This window comes from Bos indicus x Bos taurus, chromosome 10 (genome assembly GCF_003369695.1).
Source record: "Bos indicus x Bos taurus breed Angus x Brahman F1 hybrid chromosome 10, Bos_hybrid_MaternalHap_v2.0, whole genome shotgun sequence".
Taxonomy (NCBI): domain Eukaryota; kingdom Metazoa; phylum Chordata; class Mammalia; order Artiodactyla; family Bovidae; genus Bos; species Bos indicus x Bos taurus.
This window is the reverse complement of record NC_040085.1, coordinates 38,308,829-38,334,167: the sequence shown is the minus strand read 5'-3', so window position 1 is coordinate 38,334,167 and position 25,339 is coordinate 38,308,829. Positions and strand designations below refer to the sequence as shown.

Below are 25,339 nucleotides of genomic sequence, written 5' to 3'. Positions count from 1 at the left end.
TTAAAACTTTTTTTTTCCTTAAAAGAAGTTGTAACTGCATAAACAAAACCCAAAGCTTCTATACTCTGCCCAAAGGATACATAATACTTAAACTGGAGGTCTGTACCTCTTAATAATGTATTTCTAATATATTATTTTTAAATAATAATAATTACATAATACCTCCAGTTTCCCCATAGTCTTCATCTACCAAACCAGGGCATTTATGGGGTTGGTATTAATGAGTAGTAGGAAAAATTCATCTCTCCATAAATGCAGAAAATCTTCTATCCTTTAGAAGACTTGAGACAATATTAAAATGACTGGAGAAGGCTGGTGAAATTTAGTTCTGAACTCTGAAAACCACCTAAGGGATAATTTGCAAATGCCATCTGGGATCCAGGCAGCCTCATCAACAAAAGGGGAAACTGGTTGAGATCATACAAATCTAAAATTCACATACATTTTTACATCTGGACTGAATCTTTTCTTGGTACGGGCTTTCATGTATTAAAATAATTGTTTGCAGGTTTTAGCTTTTTTTTAAACCCACAGCCTCAGAAATCAAAATGTGCAACATCCAAGTTGAAAACTACAAAGAATTCCTTTATCAAAAAAGTTAGTTGTGAGACAGGATTCATTTACACTAAACTCTGAACTTGATAGCCTAGTCAAAAACAATTCTGTTTGAAACTTTCATCTCAAGCATCTGCCACAAAGGGCTATAGAGTCTATTATGTCATTAGTTTTGAAAGCCAAAAGCTTTATAAGTGTAGTCGAAAGTGGAAACAAAGTTCAGAATCTCAAAAAGCTCTATATTTCCCCACGTCCCCTTCCAATTTAGCTAGTCCATTTGAATGAATTTTTAAATAAGTCGTAGCTAAAACTTATTACCTAGCACATGGACATTTCCCTTTCAGAAGCAACAGTTTTTATTCTGGCCCATTGGGTTTTCTGGTAGAGCCAGGAGCATCTTAATTTTCAAGTTCAAATTATGTATTTGAAGCTAGTAGCTTACCCACCCCTGTTGCTCCCCAAAAAGGAGGGGTGCAGAAGCAGAGAAAGATTTCCTGTCCCTTGAAGTGTTTGGGGCCCTGCAAGAACTGGTGATTACTGCGGTCCATCAGTGTCAGATCTCAGGCACTCTTACAAGCAATTCAAAGTGGGGGCTGGGGGGGGGGGCGGGACGCGGAGAATTAGTTCATGTTACAGACAGTCTGCTTTCTGGAAAAGATATCCCGCAGATAACTGGATAGCAGATATTCCCTGGGGGACCCTTCTCATCTAATAATCCCAGAAGTCCATTTTAATATGAAATATAAATCCAATATATTTACAAACATACTGAAAGAGCATTCAAATGTCAGCTGTCTCATATTGTGGAGTATTTTCATTTTTAACATAACACTTCTATTTCTCAAAACCACACCCAAGGAAAAATGATTAAGTGCTAGAAGTTTTTTTTTTTTTTTAACTACAAAGGACAACAGCACAGGCATCTGTTTTCCTGCCTCTCTCTTCTGTTCTTCTCCCCTCCCCCACCTTCTACCCGGCAGGCGGTCGGTAGGTTTTGGTGCCTGTTAAAATTACTTTCTACAATAGTTTCATAATGCTGTAGATTCTGAAAAACTTCTGATCCTTTAACAGTGCTAAGCCTAAACTTATGCTCTGTTCTAAGATGAGAAATCCAAAAGTCAAAAGCCTTTTTAATGACAGATGTATTACGGAAAATTTTCCCCACAAAGTTTTGATGCTGTGAAATATCAACTCCCTGAAATCACAGAAAGGAAATGACTTACATTCTTGGAAAATGAAGCCACTAGCAGCTTTCTCCAATAGAATTCTCTAATCCCTAAACTACACCCTGTGGCAACGGGGGAGTATTTCGTGCAAGGACTAAATTTATATAGATGCTTATAAAAACCAATAAACAAACATTGCCAGGTCCCAGAGAAAAAGGGACGGAATCCTACATGAGAAATCCAGCAAGAGGTACTTTTTCTGAACACTCTAAAAGGTTAGACAGCACAAACTTGAAGTTAAAAGCAACCTGAGAATGCTTGCTGAAGTTTTCCTTCCCTGCTGTGGGCAATGCACAACTCCTGAGGGAAATACTGGCAAAACAGATTTTTGCTAGAATTCCAAACGAAAAGGATGTCAAGGAGCTAATATTGCTTTGGACACTAACTAAATAACTGCACGGCCTGAAAATTCGCCAACTTTCACCTCAACTTTAAAATGTGCTTATTTTGACAGCTTTCCATTTCTTCCTGCCGTCAAGAAAACGCCCTCACCATTAGATTATGCTGTCCCGGGACTAGAGGGCTGCTGTAATTCCCGTGGACCTCACTAGGATGGCCCCCAGCTGTCCATCCCTGACAGCTCCTGGCCCTCCTCGGGCACAAGCTGGGGGTCTCCTCGGCCCGGAGCCGGGCCTGCGCGTCGCCAGCTCCTCCAGGAACCCAACTACTGCAGGCCGCGCCCCCCACTCCCATCCCACCGAGGCCCCCTTCCGGCGTCGCCGAGAGCGAGCTCAGTCTCCGGCTCCCCCGACCAGGGACTTACGGGGACTGTGGGACAGACGCCGCGCTCAAGTCCCCTCCCGCAGCCGGGCTGCCCGGGCCGGCGCGCGCACAACAGGCGGCACCCAGGAATTCGGGACTCAAGAGCTGGCCCCGCCGCCCGGGCACAGCAACGGGGCGTGACGGGCAGGCGTCCCCAGCCCGACCACCCGGGAGCCGAGCGCGAGCACCGATCCCGGGGTCGCAGCCCGCAGTCCCGGCCGGCCTCCCCCCTCGCCGCAGAGGCTGCCCGAGGCTCTGCGCCTTCCTCGCTGCCCGGCTCGGCTGCCCCGAGGCCCCGTCCTCCCTTCCTGGCGTGGGCGAGCTCCGACTCGCCGAGAAGCGACCTTCCTTCCAGTCCGGTGCCCGACGCCCAGAGCTGAGAGAGCGAGGAGAAGGAGAAGAAAGACGCGGAGAAGGGGACACCGCCTGGGCTGGGGCTAGCGACTTCCAGAAGCCCTCCCGAGGTCCCGTCCAGCCGCCGCCGCCGCCGCCCGGCCGGCAGGGGGCAGAATGAGCGGCCGGGGCGCGGTGGCCAGTCTTGGAGGTTGGCTAAGGGAGTCCCCGGGTACGCGGCTCCTGCTCTTACCTCGGAGAAGGTCCGCAGCACCGGGCGTCGGACTATTCCCAGCTCTCCTTGCCTTCCTGTCGGCGCCGCGCCTGCCCCACTCTCTCAGCCCCTTGCCCTGGGCAGCCAGACGAGCGCCCGCGTCCGCCCCGCCCACGCCTCCCGCCCCGCCCCCTGAGGCTCCGCCTCCAGCCCGCCCCGAGGTGGCGGGGGCAGTGGCAAAGCCGCTGCAGCAGAGCGTGGAGCTCGCGACCGCACGTGGAGCGCCTGCAGGCCCCGCCCCGGGCCCAACCAAGAGTCCCGCGGAGGGGTGCCGCGAGTCAGAGGCGGGAGAAAGCCGAGCTCGCCACGCCTCCGGGGTCCCGGGGAGGGAGGCGAGCCGCAGATGGATGCTATGTTAGGACCGCAGCCATCTGGGCTCTTCCCAGCAAAACGGAGACGGAGGCGCGAGGGGACACTGTCAGCTCCCCCCAGTTCTTGCCTAATGGCCCCCTCTGACACCCGGCCTTCGCTCCCCTGTATCTCTGCCTCCCGAGCTCAGTCGGGCTGGCCGGGGGCGGCAGTTTAGCCTGAGCTTCGTTTTGGTAATTCGGAACAACGCAGGGGAGGCCACTGGGCGAGGAGGCGGTCCCAGCCGAGGCGATTTAGCGATTCCTTACTCCCTCCAGTCCTCCTGTCCCGCACCCACCTGCCCATCCACCACTCGGGACGCCGGTCTTGCGCCGGTTTTATGCTGGATGGAGGAGGCCCCGCCGAGGAAGTCAAGCCTTCCCCGCTAACTGTCTCTCCAGGTCTTCAGGTAGACACAGCCTCTGTCCGCTGTGGTTTTAGCGCCAGTGACCTCTCGGAAATTATTTTTACCCGCTCTGCTCTCGATGGTAGCCGAGGGAGTGATGCAAAAGGCCAGGGGAAGGTATTTTTAGGGCACTAAGACTCAAGATAGGAGATGGAGACTTTTTTTGGTCACCTTTTATTTGTTGGGTCTAGGGAAGGAGTAGGTTACACCTTTCCAGCCAGCCTGCGCCACTTGGACCAGCTTCTGGGGATTGGAGACAAGAGAGAAGAACCAGCCTCCAGCTGGCTCCCAGGCCCGAAAGCCACAGAACTACCCGCTCCCGGCCGGGGCTTCTACCCTCCTAGGTCTCATGTTGCCTGCTAATCCGGTGAGCCCTCGCCAGGGGCGGCAGTAACGCCCACTGGGCCCCTCACTAAGGGAGTGATGAGGTGCTTCTGGAAGTGACAAGGAGACAAGGAAACAGGACCTGACAAAGGACACTACCCCAAATCAGATTTATGCTAACAGAAGCCAGCTTTAAAATTGCCCTGCTCTTTTGACCCAAAAATAAAGTTACCTGTTGAAGGTATGCCTCTGTGCCTTGTTTACATGGCAAAAGAAATTCCGTTTTGTGTTCACAGCCGAAGCTTACTAGAAATAGTTGTTTCATTCACAGCTTTTACATTTTGGGAACAATGACATTGGAACTGAATATTGGGGGTGGTGATCTTTTTTGTCTTTCCGCAATCTATATATCCATTCGGAGCTTATTTCGGATAAAACAAAACAGTTTCTAAGGCTATTGCACTCATGATTTAAAGTCATGACTCCATTGTGGGAAGGAAGACAAGAAGTATGTTCCAAGGACTGCCGTTTGAATTAGTTGTGTTTAATTAATAGACTAAATTTAAAAATTTGTTTAGTAGTTGATTACAACGTTGACATTTAAAAGTGGAGGTTTATACTTTTTCCTCTCATTTTTGACTTTAATATGCATTCAGAATCAGTGCATATTGAACAATAGTTGACAAGGTCTTAATTTGATATCTAATGAGATAACCCAAGTTTTCATATGTGAAGATAAATGAGACAAGTGAGGAATGTAACACTATCATGGAAAACAGTTCCTAAATCTGATTATTTTTTCAGGCTTCATGCATAAAAATCTAGCAGATAAAGAATAACGTTGGATTGTGAAGCATTGCTGAAATTTGAAGTAATTAGGTAACCCAGGGAGTAAAATATTTTAAACTACTTTTAAAAAACATGTGTTTAAGATTGGGTTTATTGTCTAGGATTTTATTATAGCAAAATTTACTATATGAATTTTTAAAATCATAAAGATCATGTTATTAGTATGAATACCATGATAAACATAGACTCTTCACATCTTACACTTTGTAAACTAAGTACTCTAAAATTCTTAAAAATCAGTTTTAGAAACCCCTGAAACAACATAAAATTCAGGAAGGACTGCTTTGGAAAACAATACAATCCACTCCAGATGGAACTGGAACTGAGAAAGGATGAGTTGTTTTAGATGTTTCTTACCACAGGAAACATTTTTCTGTGCTTATTATAATAAATAATGCAGTTTTGTAGGTAATTAAAGTTATATTTTATGATTCTCTTTGATGTTTAGGTATGGATTTATTTTCATTGGTATGATGAGATGTTTTCCTAAATATGAGATGTTGACCAAGTGAAACATTATCCTAAAACACATCTTAAATGTTCTCCATAGCAATATAAATCTTGTATGTTTTTGCTTTAGTTTTATTAGGAAGAGGTTATTCGTCCCATAAATTTATTTATTGAGTACTCCCTTACATAAGCCCAGGGTTAGACTCTGGGATTTAAACCTAAAAATAGCATCTTATTATAGTTTGAGGGAACGGATGAACTTTATGCTTGGTGTAGTAGAGAGATGCAGGAGGGATAATGGGAAGGCCAAAAGCAGGCTTCAGACATACCCTATCAACTGAGATGGGAAGGATGAATGAAAGTTTGAGAACAAGTTGGTTGAAGTGGTGTTTCTCAAACTTGGTAGCACATTGCAACCACCTAGGGATTTTAAAAACTCCTGATGCCTATGTTCCAGGAATATGATTTAATTAGCCTAGGATGTGACCTGGACTTGGGGATGTTTTCAAGATGCCCATATTATTCTATGTGGAGACACATGTGGGAACTATGGGTTACAGTATCTCAGGAAAAGAGCACAGAATGAGCAGGTACACGGAGGCATAGTTTTAAAGGACAATGGCTGTAGCTTCATTTTGTAACTGAACATGCTTCACTGAGCGACTTCACTTGCACTTTTCACTTTCATGCATTGGAGAAGGAAATGGCAACCCACTCCAGTTTCTTGCCTGGAGAATCCCAGGGACGGGGGAGCCTGGTGGGCTGCCATCTATGGGGTCGCACAGAGTCGGACATGACTGAAGCGACTTAGCAGCAGCAGCAACAGCAGCAAGCTTTGGTGGGTGATAGTTACATATATTTATGTAAGAAACACAGTTACATAGAAAATGAAGAGATGTGAACTGCTATAATTTACATCCCTATACAAAGTATTTTCCAAACACCAAAAGAGTACCTTAAGAATTAAGCTCAGTTCAGTATGTTAGAAGAAAATAATTTAGTTCTTTTTCATCTTTTACACGTAATTCAAGAGAATTTGGAACTTACAGTATGTTTTAATGCTGAAATATAAATTCTAGTCAAAGGAAGAAGCCAGTAAATTGACATATTAGCTTTTAAAGAATACTTTCTCCAAATTAAATTCTGTTCATCATTCTGACTGAAGGTCATAATAAAGAAATTAAGCTCTTTTTTCTCTTTGGTAATTACTAAAGTTCATTGGAAAAGCAAAACTATTCATTTTAAAGCAAATTTGCTTTAAAAGTTCTACTCGAAGGTCTTAAATGCCCCTTTGCATGCATGCTAAGTCACTTTTCCAACTCTTTTCGACCCTATTGACTGTAGCCCACCAAGCTTTTCTCTCCATGGGATTCTCCAGGCAAGAATACAGGAGTGGGCTGCGATGCCCTTCTCCAGAGGATCTTCCCAACACAGGGATCAAAACTGAGTCTCCTGTAATCCATCCATTGCAGGTGGATTCCTTACCACTGAGCCAGCAGGGAAGCCCAAATGTCCCTTTAGCTAACATATATTACTTTGAAAGAAAAAAGAATCATGCATGGAAACAAACAGTACAAGGATGTAGTCCTGGTTTTCACTGACAAAAGCTCAAAGTGCACTCCTTATTATTCTCAGCGAGTATATAACTTATGTTCTGTAAAATAAAACACCAAAAGAGATTTTAATTCTCAAGGGAAGTCAGGACAATTGATTAACAGTCATTTAATCCAGCTGTCTCATTATTATGTACTAGGAGTCCCTAACCAGGAATAGAAAGAATTATGGTTGACCTCTGAACAACATAAGTTTGAACTGCATAGGTCTACTTATAGGTGAATTTTTTTCCCACTAATTAATACTACAGTACTACAGTATTTTCTAGTAGTCATGTATAGATGTGAGAGATGGACCATAAGGAAGGCTGAGTGCCAAAGAATTGATTCTTTTGAACTGTAGTGTTGGAGAAGACTCTTGAGAGTCCCTTGGACTGCAAAGAGATCAAACCTGTCAGTCCTAAAGGAAATCAATCTTGAATATTCATTGGAAGGACTGATGCTGAAGCTCCAATACTTTGACCACCTGATGCGATGAACCGACTCATTAGAAAAGACCCTGATGCTGGGAAAGATTGAAGGCAGGAGAAGAAGGGGACAACAGAGGACAAGATGGTTGGATGACATCATCAACTCAATGGACATGAGTTTGAGCAAGCTCCGAGAGATGGTAAAGGACAGGGAAGCCTGGTGTGCTGCAGTCCATGGGGTCACAAAGAGTTGGACACAACTGAATGACTGAACAACAGGATCCACTGTTGGTTCCAGTGGCAGACATGGAGAAACCACAAATATGGACAACTGAGGGCATATGTATATATTTGGAGGGCCAACTATAAGTTTTACATTGATTTTTTACTGCATGGAGGGTGGGTACCCCTACACCCTACCCCACCCCTTGTTGGTCAAGGGTCAGCTGTATTTTGTAGAGGCAGCACAGCACTGGAATTAATATTATGTACCAATCTAACTCAGAAAGATTTACCTTCACCCAATTTACAGATACAAAATTGAAACAAAAACTTAAATTCATTAAATTCTGTTCTCTTGGCCATCAAGTTTTGAGACACTATTTTAAAATAGTTTAACTTGATTATCCTGGGACAAAGTTTGGTTTTAATACAGTATATAAAAGTTTACAGGAGACATATTTGAAGAGTTACTTTCTTTCTGTTCCAGTATGGTTTTAGTTTCACCACAAACACCACATTCTGGTTCCTTGAGGGCTTGAATACTTGAATACTCCAGACAAAAGTTTCCATGAGACTGGGGTGGGGGGCGGTGCGGGGGCTCACGGGCCAGGCCATTCACTCTTTGGGAGAGGCTGTTCTAAGGGGTGCAGGGGAGACCTGAGCTACACGAGGTAGGCCAGCCAGCCAGCATGGAGAACTGCCCTGAGGTTTTCTAGTTGAAAGGCTCAGTGACAGAGACAGTGCTGGCTTGAGATACTGCTGCCCACTAAAACAGGGTGAGGAATTAAGTGTGAAAAGAACACTGCTGCCTTATGCATGGGCTTCACATCCTAGAGAAAGATTGAGGGACAGGCAGAGGGCCCTTGAACAAAAAACATGTCTAGCAGAAAGAACAAGATAAGCAGGGAGACTCCTGATAGTATAAAACCTGATGTATGTCACTCATATGTTTATGCAATGGGCCTTTAAGGTCCTAGAGCAGTTTTTCAGCCCAGATTCCTTGATTACTCTACAAAAAGCTAAAAGAAAATATTCCTAACCCTTAGAGATGGGAGGCAACACTCTCCACTCCCTACTAGGGGAGACAGATGAGAAAGGAATTACTCTGAGTTATGCCTCAGGCACACTCCGATGAGTTTTATCTTGGGTGGCATCACTTTCAAACAGAAATTATAACAGTACAGATGTCACTGAAATTCTCTTCTGTATGTAGTAATGCCATCTTACTGATTTGTGCCTGAAACACATGAAACATACTGAACTAGAATGCGGAAACAAACACAGACTTACAGCCTGGTCAATGCTGGTCTTCTTGACGGAAATTCCATTTATGAAGAAGATTTATGAAATCTGTCTGGTCTGTTTTAATTTGGTTACCTTGAGTAGATTGTAGGCATAACAAACATGCTCTTAAGCTTGATTTTAGTTGCTTAAAAAGTAATGATGGTGGGAAGATTAGGGAGAATGGCATTGAAACATGTATAATATCATGTATGAAACGAGTTGCCAGTCCAGGTTCGATGCACAATACTGGATGCTTGGGGCTAGTGCACTGGGACGACCCAGAGGGATGGTATGGGGAGGGAGGAGGGAGGAGGGTTCAGGATGGGGAACACATGTATACCTGTGGCGGATTCATTTTGATATTTGGCAAAACTAATACAATTTGTAAAGTTTAAAAATAAAATAAAATTTAAAAAAAAAGTAATGATGGACAAAGGTGCAAATAAGATGTAGTTGCTCTGGAATTTCACAGGAAATTCACTGAGGCTAAAGGACTTTGTTGAAGGTTTCCAAGAGACACCCTACCCATCTGCAGTGGCTGGGATTTTGGTTATAACACAAGGTTACATTAACTGGTACGATAAAAAGGAAAAAGTATTTGTGAATACCCACATTAGAGTCCTGTTTCCCTTTCACCTGATCCTAGTTTAGAAACAAAACCTACATTCACTGTTGTTTAGCTTGGCTGTGGAACTTCAATGCCAAAAAAAAAATCTTAAGAAGTTCTACAGGCAAAGCAATGGTTCCATTTTTCTTTTTCAAGGGTGTCTTAATGTATCATTTTATTAGCCTAAACAGAATTCTTAGGCTCGAGTTCTTTGAAGAAGGAACACTGGTAGTTAGACTGGAGTTGGAATTAGGAATCACAGATTTTAGATTGTTCCCAAAGGACCTCAGACTCTGAAGTTAAGTTTTGACAGGCCAGGAGAATAAGGTGCTGGTTGGTAGGTAGCACTCTTAACTAGATCTGGCCTTGAAGGTAAGACCCTCTGGGGTTGGGGGAGATTAGGCAGGCTTTCTTAAACTTGCTTTCTGTTAAAAACTTTTAATAAAGTATTTGTGATTCATTTATCATTAAGCCAAATATTCTATGTGATTTCTTGAGCAGAAAAACAGAATCAGCAAATTAATGACTTCCTCTTCTGCCAGTAGTTCTATATTGGATAATATTTTTGTCACTTTAACTCCAATTTCTTAAAGGATAATGGGGATATATACCTACTACGTGATAATTTCATAGACATACAGACAATATACAAATGAATGTAAAATATTTTATTATCATCACTTTTTTTGGTAGCATTTTCACTATCTGAAATTATTTGTAAATATGTCCACTTGTTCGTCAACTGTCTCTCTGTTTAGAATGTAAGCTTCATGTGAGCACAGATCTAGCCTCTCTGACTGTCATGGCCCCAGCATCTAGGACAGAGTCTGGTACATATTTGTTGAATGAATGAATCCCATAAACTATGTGTAAGAAGGGTGTGTGTGTGTGTGTGTGTATACACAGCTGCCTTGAGAGTAGGGTAGAGAAAAGAGAGTAGGCACTGAGATGAGAATTGGAGAGGATTAATATTTTTTGAGATATCTCAGATAATGATGAGAAAAGATCAATCCCTTAAGAAGACTTTTGGTTGATTTGAATGAAGCTTCATACATCAGCCAGTTCACTTAATGTTTATATTGGATCATCAATATTTTATCTCTACTGATATTCCTTAATGTGTATTATATTTCTGTGTGAGCCTGCCCCCTGCCTTTTGAAATACTAAGAAGAATGTTAGAAAGATTTTGCTAGAGTGGTTGATCAGTTATTGGATTCCTTGCTAGCAAAAACGTTCTGATGAGATACCCTTAGGAGCAGAGTGGTTTGAGTTAAGCAAGGGGAACCGAAGTGGCCTTGCTTCTGTTTGCTCAGTCCCCTCAACTCCGTGTAAGCTTCACTGGCCCTTGTGTCATCTGCTCCATCTCTAAATACTGGAAACTGCTCTGTCTACCACATCCTACCCTCCACCTCTTCCACCAGAGCTGTTGTTTAACCTTGAGACTTTCAGTCACTGCAACCCCCTGCCCCCAGTTCTTTCAGTTTGTTAGCTGTTTTTGGCTTCCCTTCTTTCCCTTTGAGCTTAATGCCTGGGCTCACAATTTTGAATATATGCTCCCTCTAGTTTCATTGTCCCATATCTCCTTGATCTTTTAATGCAGTCTTAACAATCCCCAAATTCAGGTCAACTTAATCATCCATTTTGCTTTAAAGTCACTGAGGAAGATTAAAGAAAATCAAATAAATGAGTCTATTAGTCACATCGCCGAGACAACGGTTGCCTCACTGGAGCGCTCACAAATACTTGGTCAACTTTTTACTCACTCCTGGTAGCTCCCTTTTCCTTTCACCATGATAACCATTTAGATTTTTATGGTTCTCAAGACCCTCATCCCACTCTGAAACACTGCCGCTTCTCAATGGTCAATCTAGACTGACTCCTGGCTGATCACCAGTCTGAAAGGTTTATAAGTATTACCTTGTTGAATCCTCATGACAGCCCTTTGATGGAGATACTGTCATTATCCCTGGTTTATGATGCCCAAGATCTCAAAGGAAACAAGTGGTTATGTCTGTATCTGAACTCAGGAAATCTGAATTCAAGTTCACGGTTTCTCTCTAAACTGTCTTGCTGCTGGTACAGAGTTGATCAGGCATTTTCTCACTTGGGGTTTAATCCCCTCCACCTTCAAGCTTCCATGTATCTTCCTCTTGGGCCATTTGTTCCTGACTCTTCTCAGTCAATCTCCTCCTACCAAAACTGTATCCCAAGTCCCGCCCCCGCCACTGCTTGAGGGCCTTATCCATCATGCATTTGTTTATTCATTTAGCAAATTATTATTAAGTACCTATTCTGGGCTAGGTGTTGGGGACACAGAGGTAAACGAGACCTAATCTCCCACCTTGGAGTTAAATTTTAATTATCCATTCTCCCTATTAAATATCCGAAATTGTATCCTCTCTTAGACCCTTCTTCCCACTTACAGAATGTTGAAGTTGCTGTTTATTTCATACTACATTCAACACCACCCTTTACAAGGCAGCAGGTATGTGTTGGATAGGTGAATGAACAATTCCAGGTAAGATCATCAAGATTTGGAAGTTTGTTCTTAGTCTTCTTTCTGAAAAGTGGCTCATTTGAGATGAGTCTCTAGCTCTTAACACTTTTCTGTCTGAGAAGAACTGGGAAGGTTCTGAAAACCAACCTCTTTCATTATTGACTGACTAGTTGCACTTCAGTGAAAGAAGTGCATTCTCACCAAGTTACCTCACACTGGTACCTCTATAAGAAAAGGTACAAGTGCCAGCTTTGTATTCTGTGACTGTGGAAAGAAAGAAACAAGGCCTTATTACAGGAATTTCAGCATTTTTAAAAGGAGAGATATTTTTAAGATTGAGGAGGGCATGGCAACCCACTCCAGTATTCTTGCCTGGAGAATCCCATGGACAGAGGAACCAGGTGGACTACAGTCCATGGGGTTGTCAAGAGTCAGACATGACTGAAGCGACTTAGCATGCACACACATTCGTGAGATCATGCAATTTTCAAACCCCTATTTTGCCACTTATTATCAGAAGGTGATTTTGCCCCTAAAAGAATATTTGGCAGTGTCTGGAGACATGTTTAGTTGTCATAATGTGATGGTAGTGACTGAGTTGGGTAATGCTACTGGTATCTGGTGGATAGAGGCTAGAAATGCTGCTAAACATTCTACAGTGCAGGGCACCTCATGAAAAAGAATTATTGCCCCTAGTTGAGAACTGCTGATCTAAAGGGTGACCTTGACTGGAACATTTAGGTGCTCTGTGAGTTGGGTTGAAGGGAGGCTACCATCCAAGGATGCTAGCTGATCCTGCTGAACGTCTGTTGAAAAGAACCGCTAGAGATGAGGGATCATTTGGGACCTATTTGGGCTCAGTTTCTCCATTTACTCTTCTAACGTTACCTGGATCTCTTTCTCAGCCCCAAGACTTGATACACATTTTATGCTGTCCTGTATCACTTCTTTGAGTATACAGTGACTTTGAAGAGGAAAAGAAAATAGGATAAACTTTCATCTGTTGAAAGCATTGTTTGTATTAGCATAATTTCTATCTCTGGCAATAACATTTCTAAGGTGGTAGAACACATCCTCTTTGTCAGCAGAGGTATGGCAAGATTTATTAAATTAAATAAAAACCTGACACTGCAGTGTTCACTTTTTTAGTAAAGTATTTAATTTTCAAAGAGCAAGGTAGGTATCAGTAAACATTGAGAAGTACCCAAGATATGTGCCCACTCATACAGATGGAAACCCAGATTTGAGAGAAGAAAGGCTGGGGACAAAATCCACAGTCCTGTTTCCAATGGATAGATCTGTTTTTAAATAATTATAAAGAATTATATGAATTTATAAAGAATTATATGTCCTTTAACAAGAAGGTGTCAATAGGGCAGTGGTTGATAGCACCCCTTCCACCCTAACAGCTTAAGTCTGCCTGGGTTTTTATAAACTGAACAAAGTTTATAAGTTTAATAAACTTAATAAACTGAACAAAGAATGACAAAGCTCTCAGGTAAGCTGCTACTTACTCCACATTCTATTGGCAGCTTGGCTTTTCCTTTCCAAGTTTCCAGTTACTTCATCTGAGCCATAAACACAGCATAAAGGAGAGAGCTGGACAGTTCAGGGTCCATGTGGGGAACTGGTGGCTGTCCTGAAATCACCTTTGCCTTTAGTCCCCCTGGTTTTGTTTATCATTGCTAGAGCTGAGCAGTAAAATGCAGCATGCGACAGGAGTCTACTGTCAGCTGTGGCTAACAGGGTGACTGTCAGCCCTCCAGGAGGAATTCGAAAAATGCAGAACCACCCACAGCTGGAGGCTCCCCATCTGAATGGGGTGGTAGGGACTGAATTACTGTTCCCACTGATGTTGAAGATGAGGATAAGGCACCATGCTATCCTATCTCACTCCAAACCCATGGAAAGAATTTGGCAAACGTTCCATTTCTTAAATCAAAGATTTCTCTGTTACTCTTGGCAACTTGGAGAATTAAACATCCTTGAGTTTCAGGAAAAGCCAGGCATTAAAACTTTTTAAAGAGATTTGGGGAAAGATAGTTAAACTGGAATGATTTTTAAAAAATGGTTTTAGATGGATTTATGGATTACATTCATGAAGATATAAAGATATCAACTCATCTTGTGAATTTAATCTTTATCCTGTTTTTGAGATTTCCCCATTATCTGTAATTCCTATTTCAATCTAAAATCCTTATAGCTTTGTGACTTATGCTAATTAACAGGGAAGAAAAAAAACCCAAACACGTTTTCCTTGTTCTGCATTCCCTCAAAACTTGTTTTTAGGTACAGGGCACTGCAAGTTTGTGTGGTTGGGCACAATACTGCTGCTAATTGTACTGTTCTGGCTGATTACATGCCTTTTGCTTGATGTCAGAGTTTTCCCCCAGCAACTATTTCCAGCCAGTGGTATCACTCTTATGTATTGCTTCTAAGAAAGAAAAAAAAAAATGGCAAAAATGTGTTTCTAAAATAAAGGAATGATACATATATTTGACATTATTCATCTACATTTACTCTAAAACATCAGTTATAGAGTTTTTAAAGAATTTTGATTTAATGACTGTTAATTCAAATGTTTATTCGTTCCCTTTAAAAGGAGACATATTCATAAGAATTTCCCTTTAATAGGAGACAAATTCATAAGAATTTCCTGTCAGTTATTTTAAAGAAAAACATTTATTTTAAAATGTAAAATACAATTACTGTTTACTTAAAATGTTTATGAATGTGAGGTAATAGTTCAGAATGAACCTGGCCATTTCTTCCCTATGGTCGTCTCCTCTTTTTGTTCCCAGTGCTCTTGGGGAATGCGGTCTCTCCTCTTCCCCTGCAGGTCATCCCTCTCGTATGCCAAATCAGTACAGAGAGACAACCGTTTCGGGATCCATGGGACATGAGCACTGTGCCTTATCATAATGAGAGATCTTCCAGAGGTCACATTCCACATCTGGCCTTTTCCCTTTAGATTTTATCTTCAAATTGGACCTTATGTATAATAAGTGGCATTTGAAAAGCATTTTGCAGCATTTAAACCACAGTTATTATCTCATGGGCCTCATAAAAACAGGACACGGGCTTCCTGAACCATCATTTTCAACCCAAGCTGGCATTTCACATGGCCACTTCTGTAGAGTTGCATAGAATGTGTCAATAGCAAGCAACCAGACAGTCAACTTTAGGCAAATTTGATGACTAAAGCAATTTATTTCATTGTAGAGAGGAACAGAACTCTAGAGTCGGAGAGACCAGGAGCAGTCAGGTGATGATCCTTGCCTGCCTTCCTCACTTATTCTGCAGACGTGACAAAAATAGGTCAGAGTGAAGGGGTACATGCTTAGTCACTTCAGTTGTATCTGACTTTCTGCATCCCCATGGACCATGAAGAATACAGCAGTGGGTTGCCTTTTCCTTCTCCAAAGTGAAGGGGTAGGAACATACCAAATGAACACTTTTATTGTGTTCTTTAAAATTAAAAAGTTGTTTCCTAGATAAAGGATATTTGGAAAAAACCAGTTGTAGCTGCTTCATTGAGTGATTACTAGGTCAGATGCTCTCCGAAGTGCTTTGCAAGTTTCGTTTTTCGTTTAATTCTTATGCCTCCCACAAACCCTTAAGGAGATAGCATTTTTTTTTCTTTTTGTAATGACTTTAAAAAGACGAGGTAATTGAGTCATGGAGAAGTCCCTTTGCTAAGATCTTTTCTCCCCAGGTTTGAGATATGATTGACATATAACACTGTGAAAGTTCAGGGTGTAGAGGGTGATGATTTGGTAGACACATATACTGTGAAATGACTACCACAATAAGACTAGTTAGCACATCTATCAGTGTCCAAGTTCTAAAGCTACAATTCACTCCCGAACAATCTGATTACAGAAAATATTTCTTAACAACTAAATGTATTGATTTGTGATAAATTTTACTTAAATATTAAAGGAAATGAGAGCATTTTAAAGTGTTTTCTAAATATACTTGCTTCAAAATTGAAAAACCAAGAGCCTTTACATATATGCTAATAATTTTGTTTGCCAATACCCAGGCTCATGTAATTCAGAATGGCTCTGGGTCTACACACTGGGCCATGCCAGACTCTGCCTACTCAGTACTAGAAAAGACCTGAAGCTTCAAGCACTGCTCAGGAGTCTCTGGGAGAAGAAGAATTGGAAAACAGAATTTTAGAGCTGGAAGGAAACTTATAGACGGTTTAGTCTCACCTTCTCATTGTATAAAGTGAGAGTACTGAAGCTCAGAGAGAATACATGACTTTACCAGGTTATACACTGCTAACCAGTCGCAGAGTCAGGATTCAAGCCCAGGCTTTCTGTCTGCATTGTTTCAGTTACAATAAGCAGCCTCCAAATCCTCATGAGAGAGAATTTTCCATTTCCTTTTCCAGTGTTTTAGGAAATATCAAAAGCTAATATCCATGTATTTAAATAAATTTATCTAATTTATTTTTGCCTCGATTATATACACTGGTAAATGAAAATGTGTTTGGATTTCCCAAGAGTACTTGAATTTCATGAGTTTTACATTTTCTACAAAGGGGCCAGGTTCAGCAATTTAATTTTCATGGGCTAAGCGCTCTGATTAAAGCCTTTATCTTGACAAATAATTGGCTTTGAGAATAGGGGCTAGAGATAATTTGGAGACATGATGAGCATTCATTCATTTACTCAAACAGACTTGTACTGCATGCCTATTTGTTTTAGGCACTGCTCTAGATACAAGTCAAACAAATATATATGACATACTTCTTCCCCTTGAGGAATCATTTTCCCCCTTTCTTTCCTAATAGTAAAGGATCTGATATAATTTTGCTGCACTTAAATTAGATTGATGCTTCCCAAGGTGTATTAAAGGTACCACATCTGGTATGCTGCTGCTAAGTCGCTTCAGTCGTGTTCGACTCTGTGCGACCCCACAGACAGCAGCCCACCAGACTTCCCTGTCCCTGGGATTCTCCAGGCAAGAACACTGGAGTGGGTTGCCATTTCCTTCTCCAATGCATGAAAGTGAAAAGTGAAAGTGAAGTTGCTCAGCCATGTCCGACTCTTAGCGACCCCATGGACTGCAGCCTACCAGGCTCCCCTTTCCATGGATTTTCCAGGCAAGAGTACTGGAGTGGGGTGCCATTGCTTTCTGGTATGCTACATGATTTTAAATGGTAACAGACAAGCATTTAAAAAGGCAGCTATGAGGCCATCTCAGTGTATTTTAGAAAAATGAAAACAGCTCACAAACCTATATTTAATGGATGTGATGTCTTAGGACATGGCTAATTATGTTGGTGATCCACTTTCTGCAGACCATATGCACCACAGCATGATACTCAGGCCTGTTCTGTAAGCCTTCTGCCAGAATATTTAGAAAGTTATGATGATATGGGGTTTTGAGAGTATAGATGGTATGGGTTAATAGCATGGATTCTGCAGGTAATGAATTTTTGTGTTCTTCACTGTGTTCTTCTAAAAGATATATCAAAACATCAACTCTGAAGGTTGACAGTCATTTAGTATGTGAAGTATAATATATAACTTTATTATGCTAATCACTCAGAGTGGCCATTCTCTTTAAAGAACTAATTTTTAGGTACCCATGTTAGAAATTGATTAGAGTTATTACATTGTTTGCTTTAAAATGTTGTACTTGCACAATATAATACTACTTTTTATTATAATTTTATAGTTACCTTCTAATTATGACAAGTAATTATTCATTTTTTTAAACTTAATTCAGATATGCAACTGTGTATTACAGAGAATAGTTCTTAACAGCTAAATGTACAGACTTGTGAAAAAATTTACTTAAAATTTTAAAGGAAATGAGAGCATTTTAAAATTGCTTTCTAAATATACTTCTTGTAAAATTGAAAAACCAAAAGCCTTTGCTTATATGCCAACGATTTTGTTTGCATATGAGTACCTGGGCTCATGTAATTCAAAATGGCTCTAGGTCTACACACTGGACCATGCCAGACTTTGCCTACTCAGTACTGGAAAAGACCTGAAGCTTCATACCAGCCACTGCTCAGGAGCACTGCAATAGGCTTTCTCCTGTGTTAAAATCACCTCACACACCAACATCACTGCCAAGTACTGGGCTGTTAAGTACGGGGCAATGTGCAAAGGTTATCACAGTCCAGAGGAAGCTAGCATCTCAGCTAGCTGATACTACATATGATTTTTTAAAAAGAGAGTGAGAGAGAGGAGGAGGGAAACAATAGCAGACTTTTAGGCCCAGTCTCTAGAGAGTTTGATTTTAGTAGATCTGCACTGACAAACCTGCATTAAGAAGAAAAAAAAAAACAATTTATCATAAAAAAATTCAAACTAACAAAAATTATAAAAACTCTCTATATTCCATTACTTAGACTGAACAGTTATTAGTATTTTGCCATATTTGCTTCCTCTATTTTTTTTATTTTTACTTTTTGGCCATGCCTTATGGCTTGCAGGATCTTTGTTCCTGATCAGAGAAGGCAATGGCACCCCATTCCGGTACTCTTGCCTGGAAAATCCCATGGACAGAGGAGCCTGGTAGGCTGCAGTCCATGGGGTCGCTAAGAGTCAGGCACGACTGAGTGACTTCACTTTCACTTTTCACTTTTGTGCATTGGAGAAGGAAATGGCAACCCACTCCAGTGTTCTTGCCTGGAGAATCCCAGTGACGGCAGAGCCTGGTGGGCTGCCGTCTATGGGGTTGCACAGAATCGGACACGACTGAAGCGACTTAGCAGCAGCAGCAGCAGGGATTGAAACTGCACCCTTGGCAGTGAAACCATGGAGTCTTAACCACTGGACTGCCAGGGAATTCCCTGGGTTATTTTAAAGTAAATCCTAAACATCATGATATTCCACACTAAACTACTAAGCATATGTCCTTAGAGCACCAGATACCATTATCATGCTTAACATGATAATTATAATTCCTTAGCCTTCAAACTTTCCACTTATCCCCCAAATATTTTCTTATACTTGGTTTGTTAGAATCCAGATCCAAACAAGTCCCATGCACTGCATATAGTTATTATATAAATTAGTTTTTGTTTATTTGCTTTTTAGTTTTGTTTTTTAATGAAGAATTTCCTTTTCACATGAAACCACCATTAACCAGTGCCTCAAACAGGCTGGCTCTGGGCTTTCAGAAGATAATTCGGATTTAGAAAGGATCATAGATACCATTCCTCTTTCAGTATCTTCCTATGCTCTATATGTTTACCAATCTGGGTCCTTCCTGGAGATATTAGGCAGAAGGTAGGTGAAATGAAGAGTGGTCTGGATATGTGAACTTTGGATAAGACAACGAAATATACCCCTGAAGCAATAGCAAATTTTCCATGTTATCTTTACCCCAAATGTTTTACATCTTGTTCCTGTGATTAAATGTTTGTCTTTTCAAGCAGCTCAGAAAATCCCCATATGGTATCCCCCTTTTGAAGGCTGATAATGCACATTTAATACATTGAAGTCTCTTTAGTGTTGTACAAATTCCACTCAGTGTTTCCCAAATGTCTTTGATTATGGAGTTGGGTTTTCCCACCACCCCAGATCACCTATTAATATGTTTTGGAACCTAGTTTGGGAAGTGGTATTGATCTGTGCTACTATTATTAGTATTTTTATTGGGTACATCAATAAACATTTGTTCTGGCAAAGCACCTTGTAACTGCTTTTGCTAGTTTTTCCTCTCACTCTGAGATCCTGTGGCATACACTGGTATTTTTATTACCATTCAAAGATAAGAGCTATTAAGTACACATCGATAATATGAGCTAAGTAACAAGTTGCTGTCGGGCAGGATTTAATTTAAAGCCCTAAAATTTGAAGACTTTAATTGGCAAAAATCTAAATAATCCCCAAATACTAGAGTTGTATTGGCTGTTAGAGAAAAGGTAATTTCACAGAATATTGCTCATATTCACATCTCTCATTCTCCCTCTGCATATCCCCAACCTAAGCATAATCGACCCCTAACCTGATGCTCAAAGGAACAGAAGGACTAAAGGAGGCAGTGCCATTTCCCTTGAAACTAGGCATCCTAAAGATGAGTTATCACTTTTCCTTTCATGATGACCATATAAACGTTCATGGAAAAAGATGGTGTATGAGACACATACATCAGTTATTCCTAAAGACAGAGATTAAGGAGACCTCTCTGTAGAATCTGTAAATGTGATTCTTTGAGACATCTCCTCCAAGTAATCTCTTCTAAATGCTCCACCCATTTCTCCACTGCTCTGACCACCACCATGCAGGGATGCCAGGTGGTGGTGGGTGGTGATGACATCAGCAAAGATTCTGCTCATCCAAGGGAAGCAGAACTGTTACTCAAAAAAATGTACTAGTTTAATTCAGGAACCTCTCAGTTTCTGGGTGGTAAAAATGTCTCTGGATTTTCTCTGCATTATCTGGGCAAGTACTCAGAATGAACAATCTTTTCTTAGCTGGGAGAAAATAAAATAAGCAGGAATACCATACCTCCCCATCCTTCCTAAAGCTTCGAGTTTGATTCCTAGTCCCCAGGGTTTGAACTCTGTATATGTCATAAGCATCAAAGCATGGAAATAACAGAACCCTTGTACCACAAACCGATCGTTGGTTGTATAATTTAGACCATTATAAATCTTGTTACATTCTCTCAGTAGTTAACATTTACATGAACTTTTTGCTCTTTGTTCCTTAAAATTTTCCTTTCCTGTTTATTTCTTGTCAGTTGGTGTAGTGAAAGAAAATCAGTTCAGAACTAATGACCTGGGCTTAAAACCTAACTTCACTCACTGTGCAACCTTATGCAATTGACCTAATCTCTCTGTGCTTTCACTTCTTGACCATGAAATGGTGATTTATAAAATACATCAAAGATTATGAGAATTTCCTGATGTGAAAAATATGAAAAGGCTTATCCCATATTCAGTACATGGGCAATTGACAAATGTTGGGTTCTCTACTTTATTCTCTTTGCTTCTGCTTGCATTATTTATCACCTAATTCCATCATTATGGGAACAAAATCAATAAATGACTTCCCTGAATTTTTTTTTTTTATTGTTTTCTTTGAAATAATACCATGGGGTATGAAAGGCTCAGCCTAAAGGGATCTGTTTCAATTTTCTGGAACAGAGGAGGAGTTGTATAGGAGAAGAAGCTGGCCTCTTGGGCGGGGAGAAGACAATCAGCGCAAAGCCTCTACCTTTGCTCACATCAAGAGCTAGAGGGGTGTGTGTGCGTGTGTGTGTGTGTGTGTGTGCACACACACACACACACACCCACACACTTCTTCTAACTGTTTGACCAAAACAAGAAATAGCAAATAAGCATTCCATTTCTTCTTAAATGGACACCAAAGGTCCTGTTAGTTGATAAGTGATGTCTGGTCATTTTAGGATGCTTACGATCCTACTGAATGGATATAACTTAAAAGACAGACAATAGTAAGTGTTGCCAAGGATGTGGAGAAACTGGAACCCTCTTTCACTGCTAGTGGAAATGCAAAATTTATTTTTTGCTTTGAAAAATCTTTTGGCAGTTTCTTAAGAAGTTAAACCTACCATCTCAATCAGCAATTTTGCTGTTAGGAATCTACCCAAGAGAAATGAAAACATATATTTACACAAAGACATATATGTAAATGTCCACAGCAGCATTATTTGTAGTAGCAAAAGACTGGAAACAATTCAAATGTCTATCAGGTGTGCTTGGACAATGGAATACTCTTTAGCAAAAAAAAAAAAAGAAAGAAAAAAGAAAACTACTACTACTGATGTATGATAAAAACAAGGATGAAACTCAAAGACATTATACTAAATGAAAGATGCAAAAGACATATTTGATGACTTCATGTATATGTCTAGAAAAGGCAAATCTATAGAGACAGAAGGCATATTGGTGACCACCTGGTGTTAGGGGTAGGAATGAGGAATAACTGAAAACAAGCATAAGAGATCTTCTGGGGAGTTGGAAATGTTCTCAAACTGGATTGTGGTAATGATTATACAACCCTATGACTTTATTTTAAAAAGTCATTAAATTGTACATTTAAAATAGATTTTGATATGTCAATTAAACTTCAATAAAGCTGTTTAAAAATAAGCAGCTTATTATTATATGCAATTCATGTGGTGATCTCCTTATCAAAAGTAGCATTCAGAGGTTGTGGAGAATATGATAATCAGGGTGTTTTCCTGGAATAGGCATGCATCTGTCTTTCAGCTCAAATATTCATTATGCTCTGACTCTAATGGTAAACAACTCCAATGCACCAACTTTCCAGCTGGGTAAGGCATGGAGCTATGAGGGGAGGAGGGAAGCAGGACTGGGTGATGTCAGCCACAGAAGAGAGGACACAGAGGGAAGAGGAGCAGACTGGAGCTACTTCTGCTCATTGACATCAGAAACAGAGGTGGCAGCACACATCTGCATGGACTGATCATTTTCAAACCAATATGCCCATCCATCCACTTCCTGTCTTGGCCAGCAGTCTCTCAGAGCAGCCACCCTCTCCCAATCCTGCTTTTTCTCATTTCCAATTTCCTTTGGGCTATGCTTCTCCATCTATTTGTCCCTCAGTCATCTGTGCACCAGCGTGTCCTATCTGTCTAGACTTTCTGAAGTATCTTAACACCTGTAGGTAACAGTTCAAACCAAGGAAAACTGTATCTTTCAATCATCACTTTTCAGTTACTTATAAAGGTTCTTTCCAGGTCTCATTCATAAACATATACCCAAAAACTAAGATCATTAATTTGAAATTACATTATTGAAAATGAATGTAGGTGAGAATCTCAAAGAACAGTCAAGTTTGACTAGTTCAGGGCTTGATAATTTAATAATTCTTCCTTTTACTTCATCTAGTCCTAGTATTTCACAGGGAAATTATCACGAGAGAGGGAGCAATGTTATGGAGATGAATGTGACACATAATCACATAATCTTGATGGTTGTAATTCTACAAGCATATAAAAAATAACCAGAAAATGTGTGAATTTCACACAGAAAATTACGGTAATTTGGCATATAGTACTCATTGAAAGTGGAAGCCTATTTAAATCTACTGAAAACTGAAAATGCCTTCCCAAATCTATCTGCCAATTGAATATTTTGGATTTTGAATTACATGGTTTTTTCTATAAGAAGCATAGAGCACTCTATAAATAATAGCTAATAATTATTGAGTTATTGTGATATTCCAGGCATATTATTTAATCTTCATAATGACCCTATGAGATAGGAACAATAACTACCCCAATTTTACAAACAACAGAAGTAAGATATAAAGAGGTTTTCTGCTCAAAGTGACCACTGATAAGTAATAAACCAAGGATTTAAGTTCAGGTCTTTCCAACTCCAAGCCAGTGTCCTCAGTCACTGTGCCACACATCTAAATAGACCTCATGATAATATCTCATAAAAATATCATCCTCATTTTTACAAATGGAGGAGCCACAAGGGGACAAGGGCATATGACTCACCCAAGAATATGCATCAAGTCAGTTCTTCATAGATTTCTGTCTTTGAGGCTTGTGGGCCTCCTCTTCAGTGTTTTATAAATTGTTCATGAGGTTATAAGACTCTCTTGAACAGGACTCTCTTCTTTTAGAGGGTACTCACCTGACTTTCAGTTATAGGTTCTCCAGACAGCCAGAATGTTTCAGGCTCTTCATTTGCTGGAAATCACTGGAGTGGCTGAAAATAAAAGGACCATTTGTGTTCAGGCTACCAGGTCACTAGAGCTAATTAAGTAGCAACTTTGTTTGGTTTACAGTCAATGCAAAGATTTTGGCATCTGTTCCACTGAGGAAAAGACAGGAGATTATGGATCAAGAACATTCTCACATGGTGATCTATGCACATATTTTAAGTAATTAAAACTATTCATTTGGCTAAAGAGAAATCATTATATACAAAATTCCTTTAAAACATTCCTTCGGTATGTTTTAAAATTGTTTATCTTCTTAATCTGACATCAGGCAAGAGTAGCAGAGAAGCCTGACAAATCCTGAGAACAGAGTGAAATAATTTGCAGAGGAATATGTTTTAAAACTTTTCATTCTGAAGATGTGACTGCTGGTATGTTCAATGCAGAGAACCCCAGTTCTGAGCCTGATGTTGATAAGTAAAAAAACATTCACACAGCCCAAAATCTTTCCCATTTTCCCTCCACACTTCTCTAATCATGAGTTCAAATAATATTGCCAAATAATTTTTATTTTCCTTTGATGAGAGTAATATCAAAACTCATCTGTTTTGCAAATGAATGCAAAATAAAATAATTTTTTTCCAGCTCTTATTATATAACCAAGAACAGTTTCCATTTATTAACAGCCTACTATACAGAAGGCACTGTAATTGACATTTCACATTATTTCTAATCTGGACAACTTGGCAAGTTAGGTCTTCTTAATTCTATTTATAGCAAAAAAAAAAAAAAAAAAAGACAAAACTAGGACCAAGAAAGATTAAAAGATTCTGTCTGACTCAAAATTCACGTGCTTCCCATCATGCTCACTCACTCTTCATCAAGCTTTGGAGTACCACTAAGGATAAGATGATTCTGGGGGCTGTTTGAACAACGATTTGTAAGTTGCCTATTTAATGCCTAATGAATATAGGAAAGGACAATATTCCAAAGTAAGGCATGGACCTTGCTCTCCAGGCGTTCACAGTTTAGTGAAGACAAAAAGAGAAGAGAACGAAGTTCTAAGAAGAATGATTTAGAAAGTGCTAGAGGAATTCAGAGAGGGGCCCAGTTATGAGCTGATGAGAGGGGAGTACCCTCCTTAAATGAAGTGAGGCCTCGGTAAATCTGATAGAAGACACAGTTTAGATGAGCAGAGAAGAGAGGGAAGACCATTCCTGGAACAAGGAGTGAGCATGCCGAGTCCCAGAACAGCAAGGACACCAGCCTGGTTGGTGTGATGGAATTTGTGCTAGGGAGGAAAAGGATTCTAACACTACAGTGATTTATCCTATAGCAGCTTGTTATAAAACTGAAGAAGTTACATTCTAGTCTGGGTCAAGGGAATAGTTATCCAAGGTATGGCTTCCTGTCATAAGTAGAAATATGTCTATTTTTTGCCCCCATTCAGAAAAAAAAAATAAGGGGAATCCCAGAAGGGTCATGGGACAAATATAGGTTTAGAAGTCAGAATTTCTGGGTTCTGTTTTCATTTTC

General features: G+C 40.5%; 1 protein-coding gene and 1 long non-coding RNA gene across 6 annotated transcripts in view; one reads left to right on the top strand and one right to left on the bottom strand.

The window, feature by feature from the left end:
• The window catches only part of FRMD6 (FERM domain containing 6), a 107,771-nt gene extending 83,926 nt beyond the window's left edge, over nt 1-23,845 (bottom strand). Inside the window, exon 1 of one of the 5 annotated variants that reach the window (XM_027553744.1) lies at nt 23,776-23,845. The gene's annotated coding sequence lies outside the window, so the exon portion shown is untranslated. Of the gene's footprint in view, nt 1-3,129; nt 3,270-23,775 lie in introns of those variants that run through there. The other 4 variants (XM_027553747.1, XM_027553745.1, XM_027553743.1 and 1 more) reach the window with 4 other exon arrangements.
• LOC113900207 lies at nt 3,367-4,472 on the top strand. The gene is made up of 2 exons (XR_003513088.1): nt 3,367-3,907; nt 4,096-4,472. It is a non-coding gene; the product is annotated as an uncharacterized LOC113900207 (long non-coding RNA).
• Nucleotides 23,846-25,339: the final 1,494 nt, after the last annotated feature.